Source organism: Schistocerca piceifrons, chromosome X, assembly GCF_021461385.2.
Source record: "Schistocerca piceifrons isolate TAMUIC-IGC-003096 chromosome X, iqSchPice1.1, whole genome shotgun sequence".
NCBI lineage: Eukaryota > Metazoa > Arthropoda > Insecta > Orthoptera > Acrididae > Schistocerca > Schistocerca piceifrons.
The window spans coordinates 664,334,411-664,350,296 of record NC_060149.1 but is presented as its reverse complement, the minus strand read 5'-3'; positions in this window follow the sequence as shown (position 1 = coordinate 664,350,296).

Below are 15,886 nucleotides of genomic sequence, written 5' to 3'. Positions count from 1 at the left end.
ACTGAGTTCCCGGATCTGCACATTTATAATAGTTGAATAAATATTAAATAAATCACTTGGCCATATTTATCTGTTGCACAACGGATAGCAGTAGAACGAACATGGAAATTTGCGATAAAATGCGTAAGCATATGCTCTGGTAAAAATATCACGTTTATTCAAGAACACCTGAACAAACTAATAAGCTAAACAACCAGTGGATGGGTGATGGTTCCTGTTCTTCGTAACACTGTCGGCTGAGTTACAAAATTACATTTACAACTGTGTCTTGAAGAACCCAGCACGATTTATCATTAATTAATAATTATGGAAGGGTCAGAGGAATCTTTCAATGGCGACATTCACGCACGTATTCACATATAATAGATATTCAGGACACATATAAAAATAAAGAAAAAACTTCACCAGTATGCACGTGGTTGGAAAACACTCGTTCCCTTGGCTTGAGTGCACGAAGCAAGTGAACAGGACTTCGTCGATAAGAATAAACCGTTAATAGTTGCACCATAGACGAAATTCTGATATTAATTTCGAAGTATTACCCCGAGAGTCAGTAAGTGTGACATGTAGCGAGTCTCACAATCCGCGAACACGTGGTCGTCACAAACAAAACTTCTGCATAAAATAAGTGGTAAAATTCAAAATACACTCCTGGAAATGGAAAAAAGAACACATTGACACCGGTGTGTCAGACCCACCATACTTGCTCCGGACACTGCGAGAGGGCTGTACAAGCAATGATCACACGCACGGCACAGCGGACACACCAGGAACCGCGGTGTTGGCCGTCGAATGGCGCCAGCTGCGCAGCATTTGTGCACCACCGCCGTCAGTGTCAGCCAGTTTGCCGTGGCATACGGAGCTCCATCGCAGTCTTTAACACTGGTAGCATGCTGCGACAGCGTGGACGTGAACCGTATGTGCAGTTGACGGACTTTGAGCGAGGGCGTATAGTGGGCATGCGGGAGGCCGGGTGGACGTACCGCCGAATTGCTCAACACGTGGGGCGTGAGGTCTCCACAGTACATCGATGTTGTCGCCAGTGGTCGGCGGAAGGTGCACGTGCCCGTCGACCTGGGACCGGACCGCAGCGACGCACGGATGCACGCCAAGACCGTAGGATCCTACGCAGTGCCGTAGGGGACCGCACCGCCACTTCCCAGCAAATTAGGGACACTGTTGCTCCTGGGGTATCGGCGAGGACCATTCGCAACCGTCTCTATGAAGCTGGGCTACGGTCCCGCACACCGTTAGGCCGTCTTCCGCTCACGCCCCAACATCGTGCAGCCCGCCTCCAGTGGTGTCGCGACAGGCGTGAATGGAGGGACGAATGGAGACGTGTCGTCTTCAGCGATGAGAGTCGCTTCTGCCTTGGTGCCAATGATGGTCGTATCCGTGTTTGGCGCCGTGCAGGTGAGCGCCACAATCAGGACTGCATACGACCGAGGCACACAGGGCCAACACCCGGCATCATGGTGTGGGGAGCGATCTCCTACACTCGCCGTACACCACTGGTGATCGTCGAGGGGACACAGAATAGTGCACGGTACATCCAAACCGTCATCGAACCCATATTTCTACCATTCCTAGACCGGCAAGGGAACTTGCTGTTCCAACAGGACAATGCACGTCCGCATGTATCCCGTGCCACCCAACGTGCTCTAGAAGGTGTAAGTCAACTACCCTGGCCAGCAAGATCTCCGGATCTGTCCCCCATTGAGCATGTTTGGGACTGGATGAAGCGTCGTCTCACGCGGTCTGCACGTCCAGCACGAACGCTGGTCCAACTGAAGCGCCAGGTGGAAATGGCATGGCAAGCCGTTCCACAGGACTACATCCAGCATCTCTACGATCGTCTCCATGGGAGAATAGCAGCCTGCATTGCTGCGAAAGGTGGATATACACTGTACTAGTGCCGACATTGTGCGTGCTCTGTTGCCTGTGTCTATGTGCCTGTGGTTCTGTCAGTGTGATCATGTGATGTATCTGACCCCAGGAATGTGTCAGTAAAGTTTCCCCTTCCTGGGACAATGAATTCACGGTGTTCTTATTTCAATTTCCAGGAGTGTAGCTAAGCAAAATGGACAGGATACATTACCGTGAGACACGATCTGCGAACTTAAGGCTCTTGGATCTGTACTTAATCCGTGCTGAGACAACAAAGGCATCTGGAAACTAAATAGCGAACTGAAATCCAAATTAGCGAAGTTCCAGAAATCTGCTCAATTATACTATACTCGTGAGACCACCAACGAACTAAATCAGACTGGACTGAGAAGATACATCACAAGTCCACATGTTTGAACAGAGGTAGAGCAGAACAATTTCTTGCATGTGTGGCCAAGTGCAACTGGTTATAAAGTTCCAAAATTAACCAGAAAAATTCCATATACCGCTCAACGAGCGATGAGAGTAATACGTTAATTCTGATCGGTGTTGAAATCTACAAAAATAAGATAATGAGTTACGAGGGTGAGTCAAATGAAAACCTTAAATATTTTTTTAAATATTTTTCACTGTGCAAAAAAATGGTTCAAATGGCTCTGAGCACTATGAGACTTAACATCTGAGGTCGTCAGTCCCCTAGAACTTAGAACTACTTAAACCTAACTAACCTAAGGACATCACACACATCCATGCCGAGGCAGGATTCGAACCTGCGACCGTAGCAGTCGCGCGGTTCCGGACTGAAGCGCCTAGAACCGCTCAACCACCGCGGCCGGCTTCATTGTGCAAAATGGTACAAAGCTGTGCCACTTTTCAACATAATCTCCCCCACGCTCAATGCAAGTCCTCCAGCGCTTACAAAGTGCATAAATTCCTTTAGAAAAAATTCTTTTGGTAGTCCGGGCAACCACTCACGCACCACGTGGCGTACCTCTTCATCAGAACGGAACTTCTTTTCTCCCACTGCGTCCTTGAGTGGTCCAAACATATGGAAATCACTTGGGGCAAGGTATGGTGAGTATGGTGGATGAGGAAGACACTCAGAATGCAGGTCTGTGATTATTGCAACTGTTGTACGGGCAGTGTGGGGCCTTGCATTGTCATGTTGCAATAGGAGACCTGCTGACAGTAATCCACGTCGCTTCGATTTGATTGCAGGACGCAGATGATTTTTAGGAGATCTGTGTATGATGCACTGGTGATAGTGGTCCCCCTAGGCATGTAATGCTCCAAAATGACGCCTTCTTCTTTCCAAAAGAGAGTCAACATAACCTTCCCTGCTGATTTTTCTGTTCGAAACTTCTTTGGTTTTGGTGATGAGAAATGGCGCTATTCCTTGCTCGCTCTCTTCGTTTCCGGTTGGTGGAAGTGAGGCCAGGTTTCGTCCCAGTAACGATACTTGCAAAGAAGCCATCACCTTCTCGTTCAAAGCGCCGAAGAAATTCTTCACAAGCATCAACACGTCGTTCTCTCATTTCAGGAGTCAGCTGCCGTGGCACCCATTATGCAGGCACTTTGTGAAACTTGAGCACATCATGAACAATGTGGTGTGCTGACACATGACTAATCTGTAAACATGCTGCAATGTCATTCAGTGTCACTCGGCGGTTTTCCTTCACTATGACTTCAACTGCTGCAATGTTCTGTGGAGTCACAACTCGTTGTGCCTGACCTGGACGAGGAGCACCTTCCACTGAAGTCACACCATTTGCGAACTTCCTACTCCATTCGTAGACTTGCTGCTGTGACAAACATGCATCACCATACTGAACCTTCATTCGTCGATGAATTTCAATAGGTTTCACACCTTCACTACGCAAAAACCGAACAACAGAACGTTGTTCTTCCCTGGTGCAAGTCGCAAATGGGGCGGCCATTTTTATACTGATACTGCGACAATATGTGTGCATCTGCACTATGCTGCATAGAGTAAGTATCTCTGGAGCGAGCATTCACATGCGCAGAACAGATTTAGTGTTGTCAATATACATTGCCGGCCTGGTCACGTGTTCTCGGGACGTCATGTGTTTGTCCGTATAGCGCCCTGTATATTTAGATAGTCACTAGGTCCCTAGTACAGACGGATTCTTTTCGTACGTGTCGTGGATTATTTATATATGTTGCGCAGACATTTTAACATTATCCATTTGATACCGGAATAAACCAGCTACGTAACTTTTAAGGGCAAGTGATATTGCATTCTGCTTCTTTGCGATAGGTGTCACAGCTCAGATGGACTCGATTTTTGGTAGTTTTCGGTATGATACGGCAGTTTATAGTATTACAGAGCCTGACGTACATTTTTGCAGTGATAGTCTTGCAAACCGACTTGACAGTACGCTAATACTTTTGCAAGTGTCCGAAAAACATTGAGTTTGCCACACATTAGCGATTATATCCCTGCTAATTCGTCCTTTTTTTCTGGTATTTCTGTTATTTATTTTCTTGTTTTTGCTACCCAAAGCACAATTTTTCTTACTTGTGACACTCTGAAGTATTTATTTAACGCATTTTACGTACTTTCTCCCAGTTTATTAAATAAATAGTAGACTGAGTAATCTATGTACATAATCGACAAGTCACTGATAAATGCATGGAGGATAGTATTTGCTGAAACAACTAACCATTCCCTTTCCTGTTCCACTAGCAAATTTACGAGAGGAAGCAGTTGTTTGCAAGCTTTTGTACGAGAAGTAATATCTATTATATAGTTATAAAATCGTAGAAAAATAGGTCTACAGAATCAAGCCTTAATTATAATGCGTCTTGAAATTTTTAACGTATACCGTGTCTCTTACTAATATGGTAACTATAATTAAGAGCTACATGGTATGCACCCATGAAAAGTTACTATCCCTCCTTCCACAAATTTTTCTTTGCTTCCGTAGCAACAACAGTAATTCACCATCGCTATTACACTATCAACAAACGGTGAAATACAACAAAAACTCTTGATATTATAAACTTCAAACGCTGCGGAAAGCACACACCCACAGCGAAGTCCCGAAAACTCGTGACAATCCTGCTTTAATGTTGACAACATGCGCAGAACGCAACGCTCACTCCAGAGATATTTACTCTATGCTACGCTGCCACCTATACGTCACTCTGCACGCTGTTTGTAGCACGCTTACCAACTTACAGGATAACGGCGCGAAATTTCGATTTGTTATTACAAATGTAAGGTTTTCAGCTGACTCACCCTCTTAACTATGAATAGGCACACTCACACTTAGTCGGTGCCGCCCGTCTCACGTCTTAGGGAACCCTGGCGCGAGCGAACTCTTTTGGGCCCAACGTGTCCCGTTCCTCCAGAAGTGTCCAGAGAACTCCCTACTGTGTGGTGCCAACCTGTACAAGAGCTTCGTCCAAGGCGAACAGAAACCTCTTTTCTACCTGGTACGTGCTTTATAGGGTTGGCTATTCTGCCACAGTAGCTGACTAATTTTACTCCCACAGATCTAGATACTGAAGATTATCTTGTGCACTCTCATTCACGCTTTTCATTCATCAGGCGAGAGGAGAAGAGGGTGTTTATATGGACATATCGCACATAGATGTATTGAATATGAGTGCGGGACTTCGATAATTACCAAAAATATTAGTAAAATGTGAAGTGAAATAAAGATAATACACGTTGTGTCAACTATAGACACACTCAGCTGTTAAGTCTTTTTTATTCAGTTTACAGTTTGCGCCCAGAATTGAGGTGTCAGAGGTGAGTTGTTGTGGTCTTCAGTCCTGAGACTGGTTTGATGCAACTCTCCATGCTACTCTATCCTGTGCAAGCAGCTTCATCTCCCAGTGCGTACTGCAGCCTACATCCTTCTGAATCTGCTTAGTGTATTCATCTCTTGGTCTCAGAGGTGAGTACATTAAGTTAAATGTTAAGAAAAATGATGAAGAGGCTCTTTTAGAGACCCCTGACTAGATCGGTTTATATACACTCCTGGAAATTGAAATAAGAACACCGTGAATTCATTGTCCCAGGAAGGGGAAACTTTATTGACACATTCCTGGGGTCAGATACATCACATGATCACACTGACAGAACCACAGGCACATAGACACAGGCAACAGAGCATGCACAATGTCGGCACTAGTACAGTGTATATCCACCTTTCGCAGCAATGCAGGCTGCTATTCTCCCATGGAGACGATCGTAGAGATGCTGGATGTAGTCCTGTGGAACGGCTTGCCATGCCATTTCCACCTGGCGCCTCAGTTGGACCAGCGTTCGTGCTGGACGTGCAGACCGCGTGAGACGACGCTTCATCCAGTCCCAAACATGCTCAATGGGGGACAGATCCGGAGATCTTGCTGGCCAGGGTAGTTGACTTACATCTTCTAGAGCACGTTGGGTGGCACGGGATACATGCGGACGTGCATTGTCCTGTTGGAACAGCAAGTTCCCTTGCCGGTCTAGGAATGGTAGAACGATGGGTTCGATGACGGTTTGGATGTACCGTGCACTATTCAGTGTCCCCTCGACGATCACCAGTGGTGTACAGCCAGTGTAGGAGATCGCTCCCCACACCATGATGCCGGGCGTTGGCCCTGTGTGCCTCGGTCGTATGCAGTCCTGATTGTGGCGCTCACCTGCACGGCGCCAAACACGCATACGACCATCATTGGCACCAAGGCAGAAGCGACTCTCATCGCTGAAGACGACACGTCTCCATTCGTCCCTCCATTCACGCCTGTCGCGACACCACTGGAGGCGGGCTGCACGATGTTGGGGCGTGAGCGGAAGACGGCCTAACGGTGTGCGGGACCGTAGCCCAGCTTCATGGAGACGGTTGCGAATGGTCCTCGCCGATACCCCAGGAGCAACAGTGTCCCTAATTTGCTGGGAAGTGGCGGTGCGGTCCCCTACGGCACTGCGTAGGATCCTACGGTCTTGGCGTGCATCCGTGCGTCGCTGCGGTCCGGTCCCAGGTCGACGGGCACGTGCACCTTCCGCCGACCAGTGGCGACAACATCGATGTACTGTGGAGACCTCACGCCCCACGCGTTGAGCAATTCGGCGGTACGTCCACCCGGCCTCCCGCATGCCCACTATACGCCCTCGCTCAAAGTCCGTCAACTGCACATACGGTTCACGTCCACGCTGTCGCGGCATGCTGCCAGTGTTAAAGACTGCGATGGAGCTCCGTATGCCACGGCAAACTGGCTGACACTGACGGCGGCGGTGCACAAATGCTGCGCAGCTAGCGCCATTCGACGGCCAACACCGCGGTTCCTGGTGTGTCCGCTGTGCCGTGCGTGTGATCATTGCTTGTATAGCCCTCTCGCAGTGTCCGGAGCAAGTATGGTGGGTCTGACACACCGGTGTCAATGTGTTCTTTTTTCCATTTCCAGGAGTGTATTTCTTTATGCATAACAGCGTTCGCGACTCCTATTATCAGCTCTCTAATGCAACTTAAAGGAGCATAAAAATGAGAGATTTTTCTTATACATTATAAGGCCACAAACGATGAAAAAGTAATATTATAAACATGCACCTGTGTCCATTTAAATTACGTTCTACAATTTAACTTAGAATGTTTGTAACTTTAAAGACTTTCTGTCAGTTTGTAAGTACGACCTGGGAAAGAAAATGAAGACAACGTCCCCCACTTTAGCACCACCTCTCAGCTAGCAATTGTATCCGTTTTTGGGAGCCGAGTTGGTAGCTGACGCCTCCTTTAACCATAGGTCTTATTCATATTGACACTGGACGTTGATTCACAAGTTCTAAAGTTCCGGTGGGAGAAATTCTTAATTTTTTAACATTTTAATTTTGCATATTTTGTGTGCTTATCATTCTGATGTTCCTTTAATCTTAACTGCAGATCTGATGGTGGTAGCCGAAACGTCATTATGTTCGACGGCCGCACAGTCCATAATCGGTATGCCAATGAGGCAAAATCGCCCTGAGCATTCTACATATCTACATCTACATATCTACATATATACTCCGCTAGTCACCAAGCGGTGTGTGGCGGAGGGCACAATTCGCGCAAAAGTCATATTCCCCCCCCCCCCCCCCCCCCCCGCCTCTGTTCCACTCGCGGATCGCGTGAGGGAAAAACGACTGTCTGAACGCCTCAGTACGAGCTCTTATTCCCCTTATGTTTGAATGATGATTATTACGCGATTTCAAAGTTGGTGGTAATGATATATGCTCTACATCCTCGGCGAAGATTGGATTTCGGAATTTAGTGAGCAGCTCCTTCTGTTTAGCGCGTCGTCTATCTGCAAGTGTGTCCCACTTCAAACTTTCTATGAGATCTGTAACGCTCTCGCGATGGCTAAATGTACCAGTCACGAATCTTGCCGCTCTTCTTTGGACCTTCTCAATCTCTTGAATCAGACCCAACTGGTAAGGGCCCCATACAGACGAACAATACTCTAAGACTGGACGAACTAACGTATTGTAAGCTATTTCTTTTGCTGAAGGACTGCATCGCTTCAGGATTCTACCAATAAACCGCAATCTAGAGTTCGCCTTACCCATTACTTGTGTAATCTGATAATTCCATTTGAGATCACTTCGAATAGTCACACCCAGATACTTGACTGATGTTACCGCTTCCAACGACTGATCATTTATTTCATACTCTTACATGAATGGGGATTTTCGCCTTGTTATACGCAGTAGGTTGCACTTACTAATATTGAGAGATAACTGCCAGTCATTACACCACGCATTTATTTTCTGCAAATCCTCATTGATTTGTTCACAACTTTCGTGTAATACTACTTTCCTGTAGACTACAGCATCATCAGCAAACAGGCTAAGGCCGCTGTCAATACCGTCAACCAGATCGTTCATGTAAATCGTAAAAAGCAGCGGACCTATTACGCTGCCCTGGGGCACACCTGAAGTTACTCTTGTTTCTGTTGAAGTTACCCCGTTCAGGACGACATACTGCTCCTTGTCTGTTAAAAAACTTTCTATCCAACCGCATATGTCATCGGATAGACCGTAAGCGCGCACTTATTTGTAGCAAGCGACATTGCGGAACTGAGTCGAACACCTTTCGAAAGTCGAGAAATATGGCATCAACCTGGGAGCCGGTATCTGGAGCCTGTTGTATATCATGCACAAAGAGGGCCAGCTGTGTCTCGCATTGAGACAATCATCCCACCAACGCATCAGGTTGAAGATACCTGCGTGAAGATGTCCGTAGCTGCCTGCTGCACGTCCTCGTCTGACAAGGCCTTTTTTAAGGGTGCAAAGGGGTGGTGATCGCGTAGGGAGAGACCCGATTTATGGGGCGGGTGCTGGAGTGTCTCCCTCTTCAGCGGGCGTTACTTCTGCGTAACTCCCAGATCGACTGTCGTCTTGTGTCGAATCGCGACCAGACCGGAACTCGGCGCACCATCCCACAATAGTGGTTGTCTACAGACATGCTGCCCTATTCACATTCTTCACTCTCCGATGAATATCTGGCGGTGTTTGTCCTTCGGCAGCCAAGAAAAGAATAACAGCACGATCGTCCTGTTTGGACGCATCTGGTAATTACACGACATAGTTCACGTTTTCGCATTTAACGCACGTACGTCGGAATGACACGAGTGCCACTCTGCATGTCGGTGTTTAAATACCCACATCGGAGGCGTGCAGTGTTGCAACGCCCTCAAACGGGAACTTTTTGATAACCCCTTATACAAGGGTTGCCCAGAAAGTATTGCAATGCATTTTTTTCTTTACGAACTCTTTACTGAACATAATGAGAATTACACACGAAAGAATGGTGTTTTATCTACACAGCCTGTTTTTCCAAGTAATCTCCATCTCGTTCTATGGCCTTCCTCCAGCGCGAAACGAGGGCGTGTATGCCCTGTCGGTACCAATCCTTGTCCTGGAGGCGGAGCCAGTGCTTCGATGTGTGAATCACCTTCTCATCGTCCTCAAAATGTTTTCCACGAATGGTATCCTTTAATGGCTCAAACACGTGGAAGTCCGAGGGGGCTACGTCAGGTGTGTCAGGTGAGACAGCGGCCGATGATTCCCCCGACCGTTGCAAATCGTGGAGCTCCGCCTGAAACGCCCAAGACGGCCCAAGCTTTATGACAAATAAGAAACCTTACTCCAAAACGGCTGAAGGCCTTTGTTTAAAAAAAAAAAACTGCAACCAATTTTCCTTTCACCTTAAATAGTATTTAAGCCCAAGTGATGTAATACTTGATAAGTAATAATCCAAAATTTTAAAGCGACTGAAGGTCCATCATTTTAAGAACAATACAACTACGATAAATTTTCAACAGACAGAAGGCCCTAGCTTTGTTTTCAGACAATGTAAGACTTGCCCAATTTAGAAAAACTTAGTTTTAAAACGGCTGAAGACCTTTGATTTTAAAAACACAATTACAAGCACACAAATTGCAACCATCGGCTATGAGCCATTAAAAATACTCAATTAAGTGCCAACAAGAAAGGCAGGATAGGCAACGGCGCTCAGAAGTTTCCAGGGGGCGCGGTCTGCCCTTGAAATCTTAACGTTCGCCTTAGGTGAGACAAGAAGTAGGCCCAACTATACTCGATCCGCCGGCAACACAACCAAGAGACAGTCAGGGACCCACCGACAAGACAACTTGCTAACCGCCGACCAGTATGTGAGAATTCCAAAGCCAAAACGTTACAGACATAGCCGCCCACAACAAAATATACATTAAACTGTCAAAAACTACACACCATGTTGGACAGCGACAACATGTGAGGAAAGGACACTGCCTGAATTTACGTCAGCGACCAGTGCCGGTAACCGGAACGCTAACGGCCACAAGGCAGAAAATTCCGCTGGTGCACTTGAATTTCAAACCGACAAATACAGTCAATTCCACCACACGACGGCTAAATCTTCACCAACTCGAACACTCGCTCTTGCTCCCAGGAATACCGCCAACAGCGAACTACCAACCAAGGGGACAACGTGAACAGACGTGTCTTCAGTAATTAAATTACCACTCAACTTTCATGTCCTGGGTCGGTGAGCCACGAACCTCGTAGCACTCGGAACAGACCCCACACGCTCTGACACTGCATATAAGACTGCCAGCGGGACCGGCCGACTGCGCCGCGCGGAGACTTGCTTGCTGATCCGCTAAAACTGAACGACTCACTGCCAGTACGTCGACAACATTTAAAACAAGTTGACAGTGGAAATGACACCGGCTACACACAGTTTGACCAACACTTGCACGAAGACTTGAACGACACTCAGCAGTGGCTGTGCAATCAAGAAGACGAGTAGGAAGTCGATACGCACACACAGCCAACCCATAAGCGATCGGCGAGCCAATGCACGTTGTCCAGTAGGACGACCGACCGACGATACACGAAGAACGACCCTGGCTCAAGTGATGCGTGGCGGCAACGGTCGGGCGAGCCATGGGCATCCAGGCCTCACTGCTGGTTCCAATTCCACGACTGGCAGGTCCGAACTGCCCTCCTGGCACGTTCCAACTCACTGCAAGACAAACGACAACCGCGAAGTAATAGCAGTGCAGCAAAGGTAATACGTGAGGGCTACATCGATAGGCGCTGTTGCTGCCGCTGACGGCAGACAAAGCAGCAACTCAGTGACAACAGAAATTGAAACTAACATAACGAGGTGGCAACACGAAAAAAAAAACACGATGTAAAATAAGAGATGGTAAGAGCGCGAGCCACGCACGGCTCACCGGCGAATCGCTTTCTGATGACCTCACCCTCCATGGCCAGCGACTAACTGTACTTTGCACAAGCGTTTGTTAATATTCCTCACTGTTTCTTTCTATGCAGTGAGATGTTCAATGAGGATACATTGCTTGTAACGTACATCACCTACAGACGCCATTCTAGCGGTTCTAGGCGCGCAGTCCGGAACCGCGCGACTGCTACGGTCGCAGGTTCGAATCCTGCCTCGGGCATGGATGTGTGTGATATCCTTAGGTTAGTTAGGTTTAAGTAGTTCTAGAGGACTGATGACCACAGATGTTAAGTCTCATAGTGCTCAGAGCCATTTTTTATAGACGCCATTTTGAAACTGTCCCGCAGCCACGCTGTCTGTCGGAAGTGACGGAAACGTGGCGCACTCACTCAGGAGTCTTCAAATAATACATACGCAACTTTTCGCATTCGTAGCATTGTTTCCGGCTGAGAAAATAAAATGTGGTGCATTACCTTCTGGGCAACCCTTGTAAATAAACAAGAAAGGAAGTGTTATAGGCCCTCTATTGTTCCTGATCTATATTAACGACATAGGAGACAATCTGAGTATCCGTCTTAGATTGTTTGCAGAGGATGCTGTCATTTACGGTCTTGTAAAGTCATCAGATGAACAAAACGGCTTGCAAAATGATTTAGATAAGATATCTGTATGGGGCGAAAAGTGGCAGTTGACCCTGAATAAAGAAAAGTGCGAAGTTATTCACATGAGTACTAAAAGAAATCAGCTAAATTTCGATTACGCGGTAAGTCACACAAATCTGAGGGCTGTAAATTCAACAAAATACTTAGGAATTACAATTACAAATAACCTACCTTGGAACGATCACATAGATAATATTGTGGGTAGAGCAAACCAAAGACTGCAATTCATTGGCAGAAGACTTAGAAGGTGCAACAGGTCTACCAAAGAGACTGCTTACACTACGCTTGTCCGCCCTATTCTGGAGTACTGCTGTGCGGTGTGGGATCCGCATCAGTTGGGACTGACCGATGACATCGAAAAAGTACAAAGAAGGGCAGCTCGTTTTGTATTATCGCGAAACAGGGGAGATAATGTCACAGACATGATACATGAATTGGAGAGGCAATCATTAAAACAAAGGCGTTTTTCGTTACGACGGGATCTTCTCATGAAATTTCAATCACCAGTTTTCTCCTCCGATTGCAAAAACATTCTATTGGCACCCACCTACATAGGGAGAAATGATCATCACGATAAAATAAGAAAAATCAGGGCTCGCACGGAAAGATTTAAGTGCTTGTTTTTCCCGCTTGCCGTTCGAGAGTGGGACGATAGAGAGGCAGCATGAAGGTGGTTCATTGAACCCTCTGCCAGGCACTTTATTGTGAATAGCAGAGTAATCACGCAGACGTAGACGTAGAAGTAAAGCTGTGCACAAGGCTTTATTCACAAAAAAGTACTCTCCGCCAAATACTGTAATGTGGCTTGTGAAGTGTAGATGTGGACGCAAATGCCTGTGTTGTAACTTGTATCGGGTGATACCAAGTTCAAGCCTGTTACTACAATAGGCAGCCAACATGTCCATCCTGTTTTTCTTATGAAGACAACCTGAGAGCTGCCGTCGGCTGCCGCCTGAAAGTCAGTGGTGTGAAACGTGGTATACGTAGCTAGACAGCATGAAATATGACATGGGGCCACGTACGTGCGTCCAGGAGACGCGAGTGGCCGAACAGAGGGGTGCTTAATGGCCCGAGACGCGCACAAGTCTCCTCTCCTCGACGCGCCGCAGGGACTAGGGACGTTTAACGCCGCTGTCCTAGCTTCTACACTACATTCAAACAGGTCTCTTCGCTTTTCAAAATAGCTCACCAGACTGTTGCGTTTCTGAGGCTTGGCCATTTTCTCCCTTCACGTGGGTGCAGATATCGATAAAGTCAGTACGTGTAGAGCTAAGCTTAAGGGCCCCACACGCGAGCGACGGGTCGCAGCGATCCCTTGCACGGGCAACCGATCGTTTCGTAGATCGCTCGTGTGTGAGTAAATCGTAGCGATCGGTCACTAATCGCACATCGGAAGGAAACCACAGGCAATCTTAAGGATCGCATCGGATTCGTGGTTGCAATATGGTTGCCTGGCTGGTCGACAGCGATGTGTGCAGTATGGTTGCGGCTCTTTACTCTAGTTATTAAGCGTGGTTGTGCAGTTTTGTTCCGTTTCGCTCCGCCCACGATGAGCAAGAACTTCACGTTAAAGTTTATAGTTACTCAGGGATCACTTTCTACTCTGAGCTGTGAAATGAGAACCAGAGATGCCATTTATAGTAAGATGCAATGCAAAAGGCATCCTCCGATTTTGCAGTGATTAGCATTTTGAAGGTTGTGCTCAGTGGCGGCTGCTGCGAAAGAGCACAAGAACACGTGAACACCCTAACTTTCGACACCTTGCGTGTTCAGTGTTTATTTTCCCTTGAATGCTGGTAACATAGATGCTGCAATCTGAAAGATACGGGACTTAAATCTAACGCGCTGCTGCTCCTCTACTTAGCATCAGGGTCGCGAGCATACCTTCAGCTGTGCACGTTTCAAGCAGCTTCTGCACATGCGCAACTCGCGTCACATAATTCCCTTACGGGCCAAATACATACATCAAAAAAGTTTTGCATCACTTCGGTTCCCCATGTTCCAGACCGAGCGAGGTGGCGCAGTGGTTAGCACACTGGACTCGCATTCGGGAGGACGACGGTTCAGTCCCGCGACCGGCCATCCTGATTTAGGTTTTCCGTGAGTCCCCTAAATCGCTCCAGGCAAATGCCGAGATGATTCCTTTGAAAGGGCACGGTCGACTTCTTTCCCCGTCCTTCCCTAATCCGATGAGACCGATGACCTCGCAGTTTAGTCTCTTCCCCCAAACAACCCCAACCCAACCCCCAAATTTCCGGAACCTGTACAGAAAATTGGAACAGCGATCAACATAAACCTCATTTCCGCCCTTTTCATTGCTCATGAAAACTACACATTGCATGTCGTACCAATATACAGTGAGACCTTCAGAGATGGTGGTTCAGATTGCTGTACACCCCAGTACCTCTAATACCCAGGAACACATCCTCTTGCATCGATGCATGTCAGTATTCGTTGTGGCATACTATCTACAAGTTCATCACGGCATTGTTGGTCCAGATTCTCCCACTCCTCAACGGTGATTCGGCGTAGATCCCTCAGAGTGGTTGGTGGGTCACGTCGTCCATAAACAGCGCTTTTCAATCTATCCCAGGCATGGTCGATAGGGTTCATGTCTGGAGAACATGCTGGCCACTATAGTCGAGCGTATTCCTTATCGTGAAGGAAGTCATTCACAAGATGTGCACGATGGGAGCGAGAATCGTCGTCCATGAAAACGAATGCCTCGCCAATACACTGCCGATATGGTTGCACTATCGGTCTGATTATGGCATTCACGTATCGTACAGCCGTTACGGCGCCTTCCATGACCACCAGCAGCGTACGTCGGCCCCACATAATGCCACCCCAAAACAGCAGGGAACCTCCACTCGCTCACAGTGTGTCTAAGGCGTTCAGCCTGAGTGTGTTGCCTCCATACACGTCTCCGACGATTGTTTAATTCAAGGCATATGCGACAATCATCGGTGAAGAGAACGTGATGCCAATCCTGTGCGGTCCATTCGACATGTTGTTGGGCCCATCTGTACCGCGCTACATGGTGTCGTGGTTGCAAAGATGGACCTCGCCATGGAGGTCGGGAGTGAAGTTGCGCATCATGCAGCCTATTGCTTGAGTTGGCGCACGATGTCCCGTGGCTGCTTAAAAAGTTTTACCCAACGTGGTGGCCTTGCTGTCAGGGTTCCTCCGAGTCATAATCTGTAGGTAGCAGACATCCACTGCAGTAGTAGCCCTTGGGCAGCCGGAGCGAGGCATCTCATCGACATTTCCTATCTCTCTTTATCTCCTCCATGTCCGATCAACATCGCTTTGGTTAACTCCGAGACGCGGACGCGATCGAACCGCGGTATTGACCGTCTAGGTGTGGTTCATCTACAGACAAAACGAGCCGTGCACCTCCTACTGGTGGAATGACTGGAACTGATCGGCTGCCGCACCCCCTCCGTCTAATAGGCGCTGCTCATGCATGGTTGTTTGCACCTTTGGGCGGGTTTAGTGACATCTCTGAACAGTCAAAGGGACTGTGTCTGTGATACAATATCCACAGTCAACGTCTATCTTCAGGTGTTCTGGGAACCGAGGTGATGCAGAACCCTT